The sequence below is a fragment of the Vicia villosa genome, unplaced genomic scaffold (assembly GCF_029867415.1).
Source record: "Vicia villosa cultivar HV-30 ecotype Madison, WI unplaced genomic scaffold, Vvil1.0 ctg.000441F_1_1, whole genome shotgun sequence".
Lineage (NCBI taxonomy): Eukaryota > Viridiplantae > Streptophyta > Magnoliopsida > Fabales > Fabaceae > Vicia > Vicia villosa.
Genome location: NW_026705209.1, coordinates 220,308 through 239,865, shown reverse-complemented (window position 1 = coordinate 239,865; position 19,558 = coordinate 220,308). Strand labels below are relative to the sequence as shown.

The window sequence follows — 19,558 nt, the reverse complement described above, 5'->3', positions numbered from 1 at the left end:
TTGTTAGAAGAAGATCAATCACTTGGAAAAACTAATTCAACATGATAATCATTTTCTTTACCAGCAGATACAACAAAACCTAAAGCTAATATGAGTGTACCTAGTCATTAAATGAAAGTAACTTTTCCAAAGAAGCAAGAATCCCTGGAGTCTCCACTACATCTTGTTCCTATTGACAGCAACACAATTTTGAAAGACTCACTTGCTTTTATTGGAATGAAATCATAATTCTTCTAATTCAATTGTTGTATCACTTCACTTGCTGCAAGCAAAGCATGAATATACACATTTTTAACATGCTATTGTCAAGCATCATCGAATGTGTATCCATTGATAACATGAATGGAGAAACATAAGTTTCATATAATTTTTTTTAAGTATTAGAATTTACCAGACTAGCAGCAGTGAGAGCCCCATAAACTAAATTGAATTCCTTATCACCATTCTTAAAGCCATAGGGTGGTAGTTGAGATGGTGCAGCTGAAGTCCCAAGACATATTAGAAAGTTTTGCATCTAGGCTAGGAATAGTCTTGAGCTGCATGCATAAACAAAGTTTTACATACAAAAAGTCGTGCAAAATACTATTTTCTTTCACTAATCGCAAGTTAATTCAAACACCTATTTAACAATAAAACATCAATTCTATGCAAGAAAATAATAATGTGAACACAATGCATGGTTATAGAAAGAGCTAGCATATCCATTTAACCTAAGGCTTTAAGAAATAAATGATCTTATACACCACCCAACAGTGACAGTTCTTTATAAGACATTGGCAATTAAAACAGCATCAAAAAATTATCTGTAATACAGACTTACTTCTAAAGTGGTCCTGCTCACGGAGCCTCTGTTTAGCAGCTTTTTACGTTCGGTTTTCTCCTCAACCTCTCACTCACTAAACAAAATGCATTACTATCCAACTTTAACTATCCAAGCACACACAATCAATTATTAAATCCCTCAGGCTGTGGACTATTACAAAATCATTATAACCACACACACACAATCAATTAGTAAACCAAATAAAATGATTTAAAAATACCTTGTGGGAATCAACATAGTACAAAGAACTTGATCTAATTAACTATGAATGCACAAACAGTAGTAATTTGTGGGAAAATGAAGAATTAAGAAAAAGAGAAAATGTACAGGGATTTTGTGAAGAGGAACTTGGGAATTGAAAACTCCAACAAGCAAGTTTTTCTAAGAAAGTAAGAGTTGATAAAACTGATACTCCTCCTATAACACCAATAGTGTTTTGTTAGCTTAGCATGATGCATGAATTCAAGTGGAGCTTACTGCTCCAAGCAAATTCAAAATCACTTCCCCTCACGTACAATAATCTATTATAAATGCATGCATTTACTGTTTGTTTAATAGTACTAGATACAGATCATGTGTGAAGTCAAAATAGATCTGTATCTTGCATGGATAACTACCTAGCTCCCTTGTTAAATACAAAGCTCATAGAAGCTATCAATGACGTATACGACATTACAAATTAATTCCAGCTAGATCAGAACACATTCTCTCACGATGAGACATATTTGTATCAGTCATGCACATGCACCACAAGAGAATCTAACTACCAAAAGATATATGACACCATCATATGGATACCTGGAGGTTTTAATATGCAGGAGTAAACAATCATAATCATTATGCAGTTCTTTTCCCTTCTCTTGTAATATTATTTGTAGGGATAAACTCATCAAATATTATTTTACAAAAGAGAAATGCTACCTCCAATGAATGATATAACCATGAGGTATCCCACGGAAACCAAATTCACGTTTTGCATGATACAAGATGCTTTTAGGGGATCATTATATTACAAAATAATGAATAATTAACATGAATTTCTTGCCATCTCACAATCAGAATTTGTAGAGCAGTTAACATGATGATTCACATGTAAACTAGAGAATGACATTTAAATTGTATCCCAAACCCAAACGTACAGACAGGTAAAACACAAAATTACTTAGCTATGCCTAATTTCCCATCAATTGCGATCTGGTGGTTTCTAGATTCTTCTCACAAAGGTAAGACTATTGCTAGTTATCTTCTATACCATATATTGATTAAAAACAGGGCTATATTGCAAATTCAGACCATAAATGATTTTTAAACATAACCAACGTACTGCTATGTTCATGCAATAGGTGTCATTTTCCAGTAGCTCCTTCCATGATACACCATTAACATTTGTGATTTACTCCATGAGAATCCATTTAGTAAAACATTGAATTACTTAATCACTCAGATAGAAATTTATTTCACATCAAGTATTTCCATAATTCTAAACTAAGGATGGTTTCAGATTAGTTTGAGATAACTGAAACAAAGGTAGAACTTGAATACCATCACTGTGAGGAATAAAATATGAGAGCGAAAGAATCATACCGCGTCATATTGCAACGGGAGGGGTTACAAACACTCAAATTGTCGTCTTCGTCATAGAAACCCAAATGTAAAGGATCATTTCCCAACTTGAACATCAAAGCATCCACAAGCCACGAGTTCTGTTACTAAACCAATTAAGGCAAAATGATGCCACAACCAATTACAAATTTATAAAAACAGGGCAACAACTATTAAAGCAGTTAAGATTTAAGAAAAATAAACAAGTTTTTTAATGTTTAAGCCTGAAGTAACAAAAGAAGAAGCCACACAACACAATGCATTCTGCTTACCCATCGCAACAGGATAGTCAAACTTTTCAGCAGCAGGATTAAGGCTCACAGTATGTATTGTCCGTCGTACAGTTTAATAATGTTGGTACAAACTTGAGCAATATGTAGACTAATCAACAAAGAAAAACACATATATTAATTATAACTATCTCAACATTTGATTAAGGGAAGAGAATAGTATGATAGTATAATTGCAAACACATCAAGGTTGTGTTTGAATAAACATCTTAATTAAGCGCTTCTAGCATAAGGGCATATGAATAAGCTATTTCTTTAACCAAGGGTTAAATAAAGTCATATATTTTCATATAGTTATAACTTGTTTTCATAACCTGTCTTTGAGGATTCATAACAATTGGCATCAAAAAATTATGGACATGTTATAAGTTGTTTCCAATCCATAAATATCAAACAGTCTCGGGAATGTTTATGTTAGTAAATAAGCTAAAATAGTTAATCCAAACAAACCTCAAGTACATAATACCTATTACAAACAAAGCAAATATAACAAATTACCTTGCCACTGTCAGCATGACCAATAACAAGCTGTGCATAACCCATTTTAGTCTTATGAAATTGTGAACAGTTTCTTCGCCGAGTTCAGAAAGTGGTGCAGTGATAACTGACGGCTTGAAAAGAAGCAAGAATTGCAACAGCAGTGTAAGCAGAACCCCAACCGACGATGGCGAAAATCAAATTCAAAAAATAACTGTGGCCCATAAACAACAGGACCTAAATATCATCAAAATGCCAAACTAGGTTATTTTTACATCAAAATAGAGAGAAAGTAACTAAATAATGTAATATAAACGCAGAAAACATGATAGAGGATAAAGGATCAAATGCAACAAAGAGAAAATTTGGAGGCATTCCTAAATCACATGACAATACGAGTGGAATATAATCTTTGACTTTGAGATGTCAGAACCTCCAAGTAAACAAGTAATATATAATCAACAACATAAACATAGATACACATAAACTGATGTTGCATGATATAGAACATAGCAATCTTCATCTACAATATCAAGAGAAGAGTGACCGCTAATAATTAATGAACTCATCCCCAAATTAATTAAATTGATAAATAACAACACAATTGCAATGGAAATAGAATGCACCTTCATCAACAACTTTACTTCACTTGCGATTGTGAAGATTGACTCTTGAGACACCGCTGAAACAGGAACCCTAAAAAGCATATCAAAAGTAATTGAAAGTGTTAGACACGCTATCAAAACCGTATATTGAGAAAAAAATGAAGATTGATGTTGTAGATGGCAGAGAATGCAGTGATTCAGAGAAACGTAGTTCGAACACTATCGAAATATCGATTCTAAGCGAGATGGTGTGAACGAGAACATTCTAAGATCGATTCAGAGCGAGAGTTGATCAATTCAGAGCGAGAGTTGGATCAATTCAGAGCGAGAGTTTGATCAATTTGGAGCGAGAGTTCGATTGATTCAGAGCAAGAGTTCAACCGATTCAGAGAATTTGTGATTCAGGGGAACACAGAGGAATTATGTTTCTGACGCTTGATCGAAAACGAGTACCAGAGAAATAGGGTTTTTGGTTTCTGATTTTTTTTTCTCTATACATTGATAACAAGAATGAGAACGATGGCGTGAAGAGGATTTTTATTTTTTGTTTATTTTAAGTTAGTAATTATTGAAAAAATAAGTGAACAAGTAAGTAGCGGTCAATAAAAAGAAAAAATATTGTTGGTAATTAAAGTTAAATGGTTGTTTTTTAATTGAGATTAACTATGAAAACAATTGGTAGTTAAATTATGGTAGCTAATACTGTCTTTTCTTGTAGTGTTATAAATTTTCTATTTCATATTTTTATTTTTATTTATGATTAATATTAAAATTAAAATACGGGAAATGTTAACGACTATTTTTGAAATACTGTTAAGTCTTTCAGAGTATTTTTTAAGTGATTACGGGTGTGTTTATTTCAAAGTTACAAAAATTATTCCTTAGAATGGTATACGTAGGATTATTATTCCTTAAAATATTATTCCAATTTATGTGTTTGGTAAGAATTTAGTTTTCAGGAAATAATAATAAAATTTGTTAAATTTAAAATAGGGCAATGCTAACCAGTGCCCACAGAGCAAGGGTTAAAACTTTAAAAATAGTAAATTTATCTCGGTAATCTGCGTATTTAATGATTCGAAAATTGAAATATTAAATTTTCTATAAAATATTTTCCTTTTTTTGGAATTCTTAACCATTGCCTCAGGGCACTGTTTAGCAAGACCCTTTAAAATAGTAAGAAAATAAAATTAATAGTAAATGTGAGTGATAGTGGAAAGTTAGAGTTGGTTGAATTTACTCTTATGACAATGTTATATTCCCACCCTTTAAATTTTTCTATTGTCAAGTATGTAGATGTTGATTTATCAGTTTATATATTAGTATATTTTTCAGGTATGTTGGTTGTTGATATCTCAAAAATATCTTTTATATATTAGTATCTTTTTATTTTATTTAGGGATGGCAACGGGTCGGGTCAAGTGCAGGTTTCACACTATCTAAATTCGCATCCAAAATTACTACCTGAACCCAAACTCAAATCTAAAGACTACACCCACACCCATTAGGTTTGGGTTTTTTCACCCAAATCCGCAAAAAAATACATTTTAATACAACTTTCCAATATATATATATATATATATATATATATATATATATATATATATATATATATATATAATATATATATATATATATATATATATATATATATATATATATATGAGGAGGGATATATTTACTCCAGGAGTAAGTTATTATAACTTACTCCAATTCTGGACCATTGATTCTTAACAATCTAATGGTTAAAAATAATAAGTAATAGTTTTCTCTCTCCACATTTAATTACTTATTATTTTTAACCATTAGATTGAAAATAATTAATGGTCAAGATGTGGAGTAAGTTATAATAACTTACTCCTGGAGTAAATATATCCCTCCTCATATATATATATATATATATATATATATATATATATATATATATATATATATATATATATATATATATATATATATATATATATATATATGAGGTAGCATCCATTGACATCATGTATAAGTTTAAAAGATTTACACCAAATTTTAATCGTTTTTATATTTGATCAAACTGTTTTATAAATAGTCTATTTTTTGAGAAAAAGAATATGTCATATATATTTTTTATTTTTTTATGGGTTAATAGTCATTTACCCCATGTGATATAGGCGCGTTTTAATTTACCCCATTTAAATAAAATTTTTTAAAAACTTTCTTGAAATATTAAAATTCTAAGTCTTTTGCCCCCTAGATAGAAAAATTACCCCCTTGTAAAAGTTTTTTTTATTTACCATCCTGGTTTTTACACGCTTATGGGGTACTCCAAAATTATTGAGGGTATTTAAAAGAATTATTTTTAAAGGGGATAAATCAAAATACGCCTATATTGCAGGGAGTAAATCACTATTAATCCTTTTTTTTATTTCATTTAATATGACCATTTGATCAAATGCTATTAATGGAACATATTAAGTAAGAATGTTATTTTGATGTGAGAATGGTAGGAGTAATTTCACATGTTATTCATTTTCATCATTTATTTTTAAGTTGGCTTTTTCACAATTGATGAAAGAGAATCACATATGAAATTTTTAATCTCAACCATTTATGTTTAAATCGAAGGGCTAATAATTATTTCTAACATTCTCACATAAAACATAAAAATAGCATTCTCTTTTGTGAGAATGAATAACTTATATGAGAATGTGATAATGAATAAGAACCATCAGAATTAAAAAGAAAAGATTAAGATTAAATTGTTGTTTTCACTAAATCATGTGCCATTAAAAAGAAAAAGAAATTATTAATTAAATTTTAAAAATATTTTTTAAGCTCAACCATTAAATATAAATCTAATGATTGTTAATAAATTCTTACATTCTCATATAACTCACTCAATCTCATTTGATAATATATATATATATATATATATATATATATATATATATATATATATATATATATATATATATATATTTGTATGGTAAAACGGATCATTTTAATTGAGATAAAATGCGTAATATCACTATTGAAATTCTGGGGCAGCAGACTCAGATGTCCTATAGATTCTAAAGACATTCGGCGTGTCATGAAGTACACAGACAAGACATAAACAATTTTACACAGTACTGAAAAGTAAACATCATAAGCAATTGTTGACCCAGTTCAATGTCAAACACACCGACTATGGGGGCTACCAAGCCAGGAAGAAGATTCCACTATCAGTAGTACTATTTTATGTAAACAACCTCTGGTTTACCTAGTCACTACCTAATGTAACCTTTATCTTAGAACTCCATCTAAGACAAGAGAACTTCCGCTCACTCCCAAGTGATACCTAACTGTTACAACCCTGTAACAGTTATTTAAACAACAACAGGAAAACACACTCCCATGACAATACCTAATAGTTGCTTCAAAGCTTCCTCCAAGAACAATACACCTCTTTCCTACAAACTTCAAGGTGGACACTACTTCTCTTGCTTCACAGCTTCGAGAATAACATGGCGATCTTCCCATAGCCCGGGAGATTCACCTAGACAAACCCTAGACTTCTACATCTTGATCCGTATCAACCTAGGTTACAAACAATTATATTTATATCCGATTCCCAACTAGATTTGGGCCTTCAATTACAGCGAATTTGCTGTTACAAAACAACAGTATCTTCTGCTACAAATAAGATCTTCAATTCCTTCGCTTCCAAGAATATCTCCTTATTTAGAAACTAAATAATCTTCAAATATTCTGATTGGTTCTTCAGACCTTTTAAGTATATAACGTATTATATGATTGCATAATATTCAAAGAATATTCTACATCTGTTAAATTGGAACTGAATCTCATTAATCCAGCTCAGCAGGCGCGATGTCGACAGTTATTCCATAGGATATGTTATTTCAGAACATGTTCCAACATTCCATAGGACATCTTCTTGTTGTACCTGTTTTATACCTGTCATACCCCAAAATTTGCCCTTATATATCTGCCAATGTCACGTTATTTCAAACAAGCGCAATGGCCTAGCGGATAATGAGTTGGGTATAAGGAGTTGCCTATGTGTGAAGAGGATTGAGTTCGAATCCCACCACCTCTTTTATATTGACATTTTTGTCTTTTCACTTTTTTTTCTCTCGTTGTTATTATTATTTTTTTAAAATTTTTATAGTTTAGTATTTTAGATTTTTAAGTTAATTTTAGTCACTTCATTTCGTTTTAAATTTGGTTTCTTAGTATTTTTAGTTTTAATTATTTTTCTAGAAATTTTAGATCCTATTATTATTATAAAAAATAAAAAAATAAAAAAATAAAAGTTTTCTCTTAAGTAGTGAAGTTTTAAGTTTTTTTTATAAAATATAGTTTTTCTTATTCTTGGTATGTTATATTGTTGTTATAAGAAAAATATTCATCAAATCTTTTCACTCTCAAACTTGCAGATACACTGTGAATCCAAGATTACGCTGTAAAAAATGTCCAAGTTTAATTTCAATTCCAATCTAATAATATCATTCCAAGAATAAAGATCTTCAATCATCCTCAAATCTCCAATCAACATTAAATCATCAAGACCTAAATTAACACTATAAAATAACAACAACTTCAACAGAAAAGGGGATTGGACAAAAAAAAACTGTGCGGCACAATAACCACAGTATAGCGTCAAAAAAAAAAAAAGAAGGAAAAAAGCTCAAAAAGTTCAAGAAATCAAGATTTCGGTTTGAGGTTTTTGGAGGTGATTCAGAGACCTTTGGAGGTTCAGACCAGTTCCTGGGACACTCTTGATCGATTCCCAATCATTATCTAGGCCTAAAACGATCGGAGTTGGAGCATATACATTCACGGTTTGGTATCCTTTCTTCAAACTCGATTTTGATTTTTCATGCGTATTTAACAAAATCCAATTACATATTTGCATTCATCATGATGTATGGAAACTTTCTGCATAGTTTAATTTTGTTTTAGGCGTAGATACAAGAATCCGCCATTGTTAGGTCACGGAGGTCATAAAAAGGGGATTTTAGTTCCAAGCAAAATCCGGGAAAACCATGGATACTATCGTGCTCAGAGCGTGATTTCTAATCGAACTATGTTAAGTTTTTATGTTTATTTGTTGTGTTCAGTCGTATGTCAAGGATTACAGGTTCCATTGGAGGTTGAAGCTTCGTACGAACAGGGAAGGGGAAGAAGGCGCGTTGCTTTTCAATTCAAAATCCTATTCGTTTTTGTTTCAAATAGTTTGTATGTTGCAATACTATCAGCGAGCAAAAGTTGGTGTGGTGGCAAGAGTGTTCGTCCAAAGTCACTGATATGCAAGGGCAGGGGTTCGATCCCTGCCTCTTGCATTATTTCAAGATTTTATTTTGTAAAACCTTGCAGGTTAATCCAGTGCTCCCCCTTTGTGTATACGCATGGCGCACATCCCTTTCTCCGCCGTCAGATCTTCACGTAGGCTTGATCTAACGCTCCAGATGACACCCCACCATGATAGGCTTTCAGATCAGCATCACACCGAAACATAAGCTGAGTTTCTAAATGCTTTATTTTTTTTAATTGTTATTTATTTGGCCTATTTAATAAAATCTCTTTTGTTCTTTAAGCCAAACTTCTTGTAAATTTCTTTTTTTTTTATATAAAATCTTTATTTTAATAATGTTAAGTTAATCAATTTAATTTAGTTATTGTTTTTTTTATTTATTTGGTTAAGAATAATTTAGTTGTTTAATTATTTAGTTGATTATAAATATTTTATTAATTGATAAAAAAATTTACGGTAAGGTCATATATTGAATCAAAATTTATTTTTTCATCGATTTAATTAATTAGGTTGAAAAACCAATAATTAATTAAATTGATTATTTATTTCGTACCCTAATCAGGGTTTACGAAGATCACACCTACACTAAAAATTTTCTATTTCTTTTATGTGCCTTTTCAGGGTTACTCGTCAAGTACACTCCGACTATGCGCCACGTAAAATACGAAGTTAAGTAATTTAATTTAATTTAATTTAAATTATATTTGATTTATATTTTAAATTAGGGTTTGTTTCGCCTTCATCTTCTTCTGCCTTGTCCCTTTTCAGGGTTAACCTTAAAGCGTCCTATCAACCATATCAGATCAAATCCGAGCTAAGTACCCTTACCTATTTAATTATTTTTTATATATATTTATTTATTCTTTAGTTTAGGGTCAATCCCGTTCGCCTATGAATTAGCCATACACTCACCCTATTTTTGTCTATTTGCATTTTCAGGGTTTGTCGATCGCCAAAGCTACAAGTTTGGTAACCCTAAACCCTGTTTTTCTATTTTATTATTACTTATGTCAAACCCTGATTAAGGGATCCGCTGGTTACAATTTCCCGCCCCCGTATTTTGTTATATTTGCGTGGTTAGTAATTTAGGGAGTGCAAGATTGTAATTAACCTAGAATCACTAATTTACAAGATAATATATTGAAATTAACCACGTGATTGTTGCACACACGCACCCTTTTGGGGTAACCTCTCTGTTGCCTTGTTGCCTGTTGCCTGTTGCCTTTGTGTTTTTGCAGAATAAGCCATGTCCCTCGAATATGAGGATACCTCAGCCATGCTGCCTCGATAACTAAAGGTCATGCGACCCTAAATGATGCTGCCTTCGATACACAAATATGACCTCGACCCTCGGAAGTTGCCTACGAAAAAAGGCTGAGGTATCTTCTGGCTGCCTACGAAAAGGCTTATTCTGATCCTTACCTTAGACTACCTGCCCTTTTATGGCATGGGACAGTCTTATGGCAAAGGATGCTTCGACGACCCTTCAACCTCCAAACGAAAGGCTTCCTGCCCTCTTATGGCAAGGATAAACCCTTTCATTCTGAAAGGCTAAAAAGAGACCTATCATCTGAGTTTAAGGTAATTGCCCCTAATTGCCTTGCAATGCTCAAACTTCTATTATATTCTTTCTCATAATTTTTAAAAAGGGGCTACGCTCATTTACGAGCTAAAGTCCCTATCTCTTTCATCTACATTTTCTAAAAAAACGAGCAAGCAAAGCAATTAAGAGCCCATGGAAAACCATGGATGCAAAGGGTGCCTTACACCTTCCCTTTGCATAAATTACCCCCCGAACTTAGATTTCTTTTTAAAAGGTTTTTTTTCTGTTTCTTTTTGCCTTTCCGAATATTGTTTGGATAAAATAAAAGTCGGTGGCGACTCTTGCTTACCGCGACATTTCGATTATTAAAAAGTCAGTTCACCGTGTTACAGAACTGGCGACTCTGCTGGGGAGAATTTTCTTATAAAAGAGGGGTTACCTTAAAAGTTTAGGAATCACTTAAATGTTCTCTACTGTTTGCTTTGCTTGTTTTATTTTTCAGGGCTGTTTTGGGAAAATTGAAGGACGAATCCTATTCCCGGATTCAAGAACACTTAAGATTAGGAGTGGCATAGTCATGGAGACCCCCCTTGTGCATGCTTGGGGTTGGTCAAAATGAAGTTCACACTTGAGTTAGGCCTCCACTGGTTATTGTGTACCTCTTTTGCATGAGAGAGGTTTATGCATGTATCTTTGGGTGCGTCGGAGCTCAAGGACCTTTAGTTACCCTTAACCCATCTTGGCTTTTAGGAACGTAGTGGGAGGGCTATTCTTGGTGCATGCCAAGTTATGGTCGCTACCCGATACTACAGCTCAGATAGGTTTCTTCCTAAAGTATCATTGCGTGGTATGCATTTACCATGTTCGAGGGTGCTTTAGAGGGGGCTGACAATTCTGAGTCACTTGGTAGAACCCGTTGCTGAAATCTCCTTATCCATAGAAATACCCTTGGGAAGGACACCTGATCAGACTCCATGCAAGCCTTAAGCCAAAAATTGTGTGACTTGTGTGACTTATTTGTGTGTGCTACTAACCCTTCTATTTCCTTGCAGGATTTGCTTGTGGGACATCTCGTCCTTATCACCTTATGCCTTACTTAATGCATCACATGTGCATGACATCATGACATCATAAGCATAACATGATTTAACTAACCCTTTCAAGGATCTTAGGGATTTAGGGCGCGCAATTTCAGGTGCTTTTGTCAAGGACTGAATTCCTATCTAGGGGCAAGAGGATTTATTTTCCTCTGACCAGGTACCTTCCAAGTTTTAAACTCAGTACCTAATCAAGGGGCAAGAGGATTTACTTTCCTCTGGCCACATACCTTCCAATTCAGAGACTAAATACCTATCAAAGGGGCAAGAGGATTTATTTTCCTCTAGCCATGTGCTTTCAAATTCAAAAGTACAAGTATCCTGAATCAGAGACGATGACCCACTCGATATGGTGAGCTTGATTCTTAAAGAAGGACGCTTAAAAATGAAAGCCAAGGTTCTTCAGACGAAGCTGTGACTGATTAAATTTCTAAAGTTGCTAACTAAATTCCTTAAAGATCCTTGAAAACATTTCATTTGCATTCATAACATTGCATAACAGGTTTCCTATGACGGGTTTCTCATCCTTCCTCGCTGTTTATTTCAGCATCATGAATCTCGAACAATCAGTTAAGGATCTCCAAGCTCAAAACACTGAGTTCCAAGCCTTGATTTTGAATTTGTCCAAGGGGCAAGATGAGCTGAAATCCCTTCTGACTAAGAAGGAAAAGAAGACCAAGAAACCTAAAGGTGTTCTCAATATGGGAAGAAGGTTCAAAGGCCCCCTCAAAAAGGTTGAAGAAGCTGAAGCTCCCAAAGAGGGTAAGAAGACTCGAAGGAAAAAGCTTAGACCAATCCTGCAACTCAGGGATGCTGAAACCTCTGAAGACAGTGATGAGGATGAGCAAGATGATGATGCTAGTATCAAAACCGATGCAAAAAGTAACCACGACTCTGCCGAACTCTCTGAAGAAGAAGAGGACTATTACCATGAGGGCGAACATCTCGTTGACAAATACAAGATGTTAGAAGAGCGTCTGAGAAGTGTGGAAATTCAGAAGGTACCTGGGCTGGATTTTGAAGAGCTTGGACTTGTGCCTGGGGTCGTTATTCCTCCAAAATTCAAAACTCCCGCCTTTGCTAAGTATGATGGAGTCTCCTGTCCCAAGATGCACCTGAGGTCTTATGTAAGGAAGATTCAGCCTCATACTGCTGATAAGAGGCTTTGGATCCATTTCTTTCAAGAAAGCTTATCTGGAACTCAACTCGAATGGTACTATCAACTGGAAAGTACCAATATCCGTACATGGGAAGATTTGGTTGTTGCTTTTTACCAACAATATCAATACAATTCTGATCTTGCACCAACTCGCATCCAACTACAAAGCATGTCTATGGGACCCAAGGACCGTTTCAAGGAGTATGCTCAGAAATGGAGAGATTTAGCTGGAAGAGTCAAACCTCCATTGACTGACAGAGAATTGGTAGATATGTTTATGAATACACTGACTGGCCCTTTCTATAGTCATTTGCTGGGGAGTTCGTCATCTGGATTCACTGAGCTTATAATGACCGGGGAACGCGTTGAAGATGGCATCCGAAGTGGTAAGATTCAAGCTGCTACATCCACAGGTATTACAAAGAAGCCTCTCAATGGGAAGTCAGATTCAAATAATAACCATGGCCAATCTATTGGGGCAGTTTCGATCTCCACACCGACACCTCAGAGAAGTCGTCAAAGCACGCAAGACACGCCTAGGCGTCAGTTCACAAAGATCAATATGTCACTAGCTCAAGCACTACAACACTTGTTGAAGTTAAAGTTGATCACTCTAAAGGATCCCCCTAAGAATCCTAGTACTTCTGCTCGAAGCTATAATCCCAATATGAGGTGTGCATACCACTCTGATAGTCCTGGTCATGATACGAATAGCTGCTGGACATTGAGGAACAAAATCCAAGATATGATCGATGCTGGAGAAGTCGAGTTTGATCCTCCTGAGACTCCTAATGTAGCTGCTAATAATATGGATGGCTAGAAGGATAAACTTTTAATCATTAGTTTTACTTTCGTTTGCAAATTCCTATTCTGTTTATGTAAACATTCGAATTATGATAGACATTATCTATTTTTAATAATCATCATCAGTGCATTGCATATGTTTGTCTTGAATAATTTATTTTGTTATCACTCATTTTAAAGTTATGTCTTTACTTTGCATATGTCTTTATGATACGCAACTCCTGCTTAAGCTGTAAGCCTTTTGAGGGAGGATGACGAAAACGATACCGCAACCTCATACAGTATGCTTTTGAGCGGACTATGCTGACGATGTACAGGCATTATTTCAATTCCTAAACAGTGGAGATATAAGGATGTTAATCCCTCGTCAACCCCTTTGAGCCTAAGGAGTAGAAGTTTTCTTTCTTGCACAATTTAAAACCCTTGATCATAACCTGGGGCAGGGTAGTTCTCAGTTTAATTTGGCTGTGCATTCTATTTCAAGAAAATCGTTCATTACACCTTTCAACAAAGGGTTCAATCACAAGCAATCATCCGCACACATCAAAGAAATGTTGGAGATGTCAAAAGCCAATGATGGTTCATCAATCGTCAAGCGAGGCAGTCAATATCTTTCAAAAAAGAAAAAAAAATGAAAAAACATATATACAAAGAAAAGCCTGCTAAGTCAAAAATCAAAAAGAAGACTTAGGCAAAAATCAAGGCGTCCCGCTGACTGTAAGTTTAAAAGAGACAGTTCAGGCAAAAGTTAGGGATATCAAAAAATGAAAGAAGAGAAGTTAATAAATTCCTAAACAACACAATGTTGTGACTACTAAAAGGAAGAAGTGACTGCCATCTCAAAAGTTCTCTTTGCTTGCGAACCATTATTATTATCAAAAGATGCAAATCCAAAGGTCTCTTGGAACCTGAATGCATAAGCCGAATTAACTGAGCTTAGGATTGAAGATCATCAAGAAGAGGGGTGGGTATTATAAATTTTTGAGCCTTTATCTTTTGTTTCTTAAACCGTGTACCAAGCCACGTTACAACCCTTGAAAGTCCTAACTGAAGCATGGTTAGTTCGAAAGCATACTGTCACCAAAAAGGTATCCTGACTCCCTAAGGTTTACCAAAAATGCTGAGTTGATATTTCGTTTTTACGAGCATCATGTATTTACAAACATCACGTTGTTACAAACACCATGTTTTTTACAAACATCGCACTTTTACATCTCTTGTCTTAATGCTTTTCAAAAAAAACTCAAAGACAAACGTATGTATTGCATCTCATGAGTGCATTATTAAACATATTCTGCTACATAATTTCAAATGTTAGCATCAGAATGAATTTGCACATGGTATAACTAATGACTGAAAGCTATCCCGACAGACAAGATTATTCCGAGAAACAATATCTCCTATGTATACAAGGGGCATGGCACGCTGCTCCCAATCAATCTAGGGCATCATACTAAGGGGCAGGTCGCCCATAGTTTATATCTCACAAAGTCCTCGCGAGGCGAATCTTTCTAAAGTTCCTGCTCACTGGGGCAAAACTATGCAAGTCCAGTCCGACATCTTGATCAATACTCAGCGGTGTGTCCCAATACAAATCCATGAATGGCATCTATAATACTGGGGGCAACTTTCAAGACACCCATGTCTCCCCCACAGAGTCGGGTTCACAAGATCATATCCCCACAGAGCAATCATTAAGAAGATATCTTCAAATGCTCTCGTCCCGACAAATATATGGCTCCCCAATAGAGTTTACATCTTCAACACAACCGGTTTCTTCAACACTTCGCTCTTCTCCAACATGGTTTACTAATATTTTTATTCCCAATCAGGGTGCATCAAGTTATTGATTGTCCCCAAGCAGAAATCATAAATCCCCAGCTAAGCATCTTCAAAAAAGATCATATATCAAAATCACAATGATGCAGAGATTTATTTTCTCAATCAAGGACAAACCACATTCTGACATCATATATCATAAACATGTTCATACATTGCATACATTGTCTCATATACAAGTTTCTCATTTATTTTGAGAAACTCATAACACATGCATCATAACATTGCATAAAGACTAACTCTACTTTTTTCAGGACATAAGTACAAGCAGATAAACAATATCTACGATCTAATTCAGTTACTAGGAATGGTACTGACACGATCATCTCTCCGAGACCTAATTTGGCCACCACGAATGGTGCTGACACAATCAAAGAAAGAAACAAACTTAATCACAACACGCAAATCAAAAAAAATCACGACAACTGAGTCACGATAAAGGAATCACGACAACTGAGTCACGATGATGGAATCACGACAACTGAGTCACGATGATGGAATCACGACAACTGAGTCACGATAATGGAATCACGACAACTGAGTCACGATAATGGAATCACGACAACTGAGTCACGATAATGGAATCACGACAACTGAGTCACGATAATGGAATCACGACAACTGAGTCACGATAATGGAATCACGACAACTGAGTCACGATAATGGAATCACGACAACTGAGTCACGATAATGGAATCACGACAACTGAGTCACGATAATGGAATCACGACAACTGAGTCACGATAATGGAATCACGACAACTGAGTCACGATAATGGAATCACGACAACTGAGTCACGATGATGGAATCACGACAACTGAGTCACGATGATGGAATCACGACAACTGAGTCACGATGATGGAATCACGACAACTGAGTCACGATGATGGAATCACGACAACTGAGTCACGATGATGGAATCACGACAACTGAGTCACGATGATGGAATCACGACAACTGAGTCACGATGATGGAATCACGACAACTGAGTCACGATGATGGAATCACGACAACAGAGTCACGATGATGGAATCACGACAACAGAGTCACGATGATGGAATCACGACAACAGAGTCACGGTAATGGCATCACGACAATGGAGTCACGACGATTAAGTCACATATCTATTCCCGACATTCAATTCAGAAACAATCATGACAATGAAGTCACAACAAGGGATTTATGACGATAGAGTCACAACAATCAATTCACTTATATGGTCCTGAAGCTCTGGGAAATCTAGCCAACAACTTAATTCTGACGCCACAGGTTCGGTCTAATGTACGACTCATCCTAAGTACATCCTTCAGATACGATCTAACGTACGACGTATTCTGACTCTCAAGTCTATCAAGCTGGATGGCATCTTTAAGCCCATCTCCATCATACATTTTCTCCAAACACCTAGATGACATCTTTAAGCCCATCTCCGACAAAAGTCCCTGCTTCAGCTAGGGCAAATTCCTGGATATTCTAGTGTTCAATCCTCTTCTACCTTCAGATTCCGACAAGCACACATGCTAGTCTACATCTTCAGACATAAGAAAATTGAACAGGGGCAGCTGTCATACCCCAAAATTTGCCCTTATATATCTGCCAATGTCACGTTATTTCAAACAAGCGCAATGGCCTAGCGGATAATGAGTTGGGTATAAGGAGTTGCCTATGTGTGAAGAGGATTGAGTTCGAATCCCACCACCTCTTTTATATTGACATTTTTGTCTTTTCACTTTTTTTTCTCTCGTTGTTATTATTATTTTTTTAAAATTTTTATAGTTTAGTATTTTAGATTTTTAAGTTAATTTTAGTCACTTCATTTCGTTTTAAATTTGGTTTCTTAGTATTTTTAGTTTTAATTATTTTTCTAGAAATTTTAGATCCTATTATTATTATAAAAAATAAAAAAATAAAAAAATAAAAGTTTTCTCTTAAGTAGTGAAGTTTTAAGTTTTTTTTATAAAATATAGTTTTTCTTATTCTTGGTATGTTATATTGTTGTTATAAGAAAAATATTCATCAAATCTTTTCACTCTCAAACTTGCAGATACACTGTGAATCCAAGATTACGCTGTAAAAAATGTCCAAGTTTAATTTCAATTCCAATCTAATAATATCATTCCAAGAATAAAGATCTTCAATCATCCTCAAATCTCCAATCAACATTAAATCATCAAGACCTAAATTAACACTATAAAATAACAACAACTTCAACAGAAAAGGGGATTGGACAAAAAAAAACTGTGCGGCACAATAACCACAGTATAGCGTCAAAAAAAAAAAAAGAAGGAAAAAAGCTCAAAAAGTTCAAGAAATCAAGATTTCGGTTTGAGGTTTTTGGAGGTGATTCAGAGACCTTTGGAGGTTCAGACCAGTTCCTGGGACACTCTTGATCGATTCCCAATCATTATCTAGGCCTAAAACGATCGGAGTTGGAGCATATACATTCACGGTTTGGTATCCTTTCTTCAAACTCGATTTTGATTTTTCATGCGTATTTAACAAAATCCAATTACATATTTGCATTCATCATGATGTATGGAAACTTTCTGCATAGTTTAATTTTGTTTTAGGCGTAGATACAAGAATCCGCCATTGTTAGGTCACGGAGGTCATAAAAAGGGGATTTTAGTTCCAAGCAAAATCCGGGAAAACCATGGATACTATCGTGCTCAGAGCGTGATTTCTAATCGAACTATGTTAAGTTTTTATGTTTATTTGTTGTGTTCAGTCGTATGTCAAGGATTACAGGTTCCATTGGAGGTTGAAGCTTCGTACGAACAGGGAAGGGGAAGAAGGCGCGTTGCTTTTCAATTCAAAATCCTATTCGTTTTTGTTTCAAATAGTTTGTATGTTGCAATACTATCAGCGAGCAAAAGTTGGTGTGGTGGCAAGAGTGTTCGTCCAAAGTCACTGATATGCAAGGGCAGGGGTTCGATCCCTGCCTCTTGCATTATTTCAAGATTTTATTTTGTAAAACCTTGCAGGTTAATCCAGTGCTCCCCCTTTGTGTATACGCATGGCGCACATCCCTTTCTCCGCCGTCAGATCTTCACGTAGGCTTGATCTAACGCTCCAGATGACACCCCACCATGATAGGCTTTCAGATCAGCATCACACCGAAACATAAGCTGAGTTTCTAAATGCTTTATTTTTTTTAATTGTTATTTATTTGGCCTATTTAATAAAATCTCTTTTGTTCTTTAAGCCAAACTTCTTGTAAATTTCTTTTTTTTTTATATAAAATCTTTATTTTAATAATGTTAAGTTAATCAATTTAATTTAGTTATTGTTTTTTTTATTTATTTGGTTAAGAATAATTTAGTTGTTTAATTATTTAGTTGATTATAAATATTTTATTAATTGATAAAAAAATTTACGGTAAGGTCATATATTGAATCAAAATTTATTTTTTCATCGATTTAATTAATTAGGTTGAAAAACCAATAATTAATTAAATTGATTATTTATTTCGTACCCTAATCAGGGTTTACGAAGATCACACCTACACTAAAAATTTTCTATTTCTTTTATGTGCCTTTTCAGGGTTACTCGTCAAGTACACTCCGACTATGCGCCACGTAAAATACGAAGTTAAGTAATTTAATTTAATTTAATTTAAATTATATTTGATTTATATTTTAAATTAGGGTTTGTTTCGCCTTCATCTTCTTCTGCCTTGTCCCTTTTCAGGGTTAACCTTAAAGCGTCCTATCAACCATATCAGATCAAATCCGAGCTAAGTACCCTTACCTATTTAATTATTTTTTATATATATTTATTTATTCTTTAGTTTAGGGTCAATCCCGTTCGCCTATGAATTAGCCATACACTCACCCTATTTTTGTCTATTTGCATTTTCAGGGTTTGTCGATCGCCAAAGCTACAAGTTTGGTAACCCTAAACCCTGTTTTCCTATTTTATTATTACTTATGTCAAACCCTGATTAAGGGATCCGCTGGTTACAATTTCCCGCCCCCGTATTTTGTTATATTTGCGTGGTTAGTAATTTAGGGAGTGCAAGATTGT

At 34.5% G+C, this 19,558-nt stretch overlaps 1 long non-coding RNA gene across 3 annotated transcripts; it reads right to left on the bottom strand.

The window, feature by feature from the left end:
• On the bottom strand, positions 1-4,316 carry LOC131628272 (uncharacterized). 3 transcript variants are annotated; one of them, XR_009291717.1, is made up of 6 exons: positions 3,819-4,316; positions 3,214-3,429; positions 2,698-2,806; positions 2,408-2,532; positions 392-536; positions 1-262 (listed from the first exon to the last, which is right to left on the bottom strand). It is a non-coding gene; the product is annotated as an uncharacterized LOC131628272 (long non-coding RNA). The 3 variants fall into 3 exon arrangements; XR_009291716.1 differs by having other exon boundaries at positions 2,408-2,806; XR_009291715.1 differs by lacking the exon at positions 3,214-3,429 and having other exon boundaries at positions 2,408-2,806.
• Between the last annotated feature and the right edge of the window lie 15,242 nt (positions 4,317-19,558).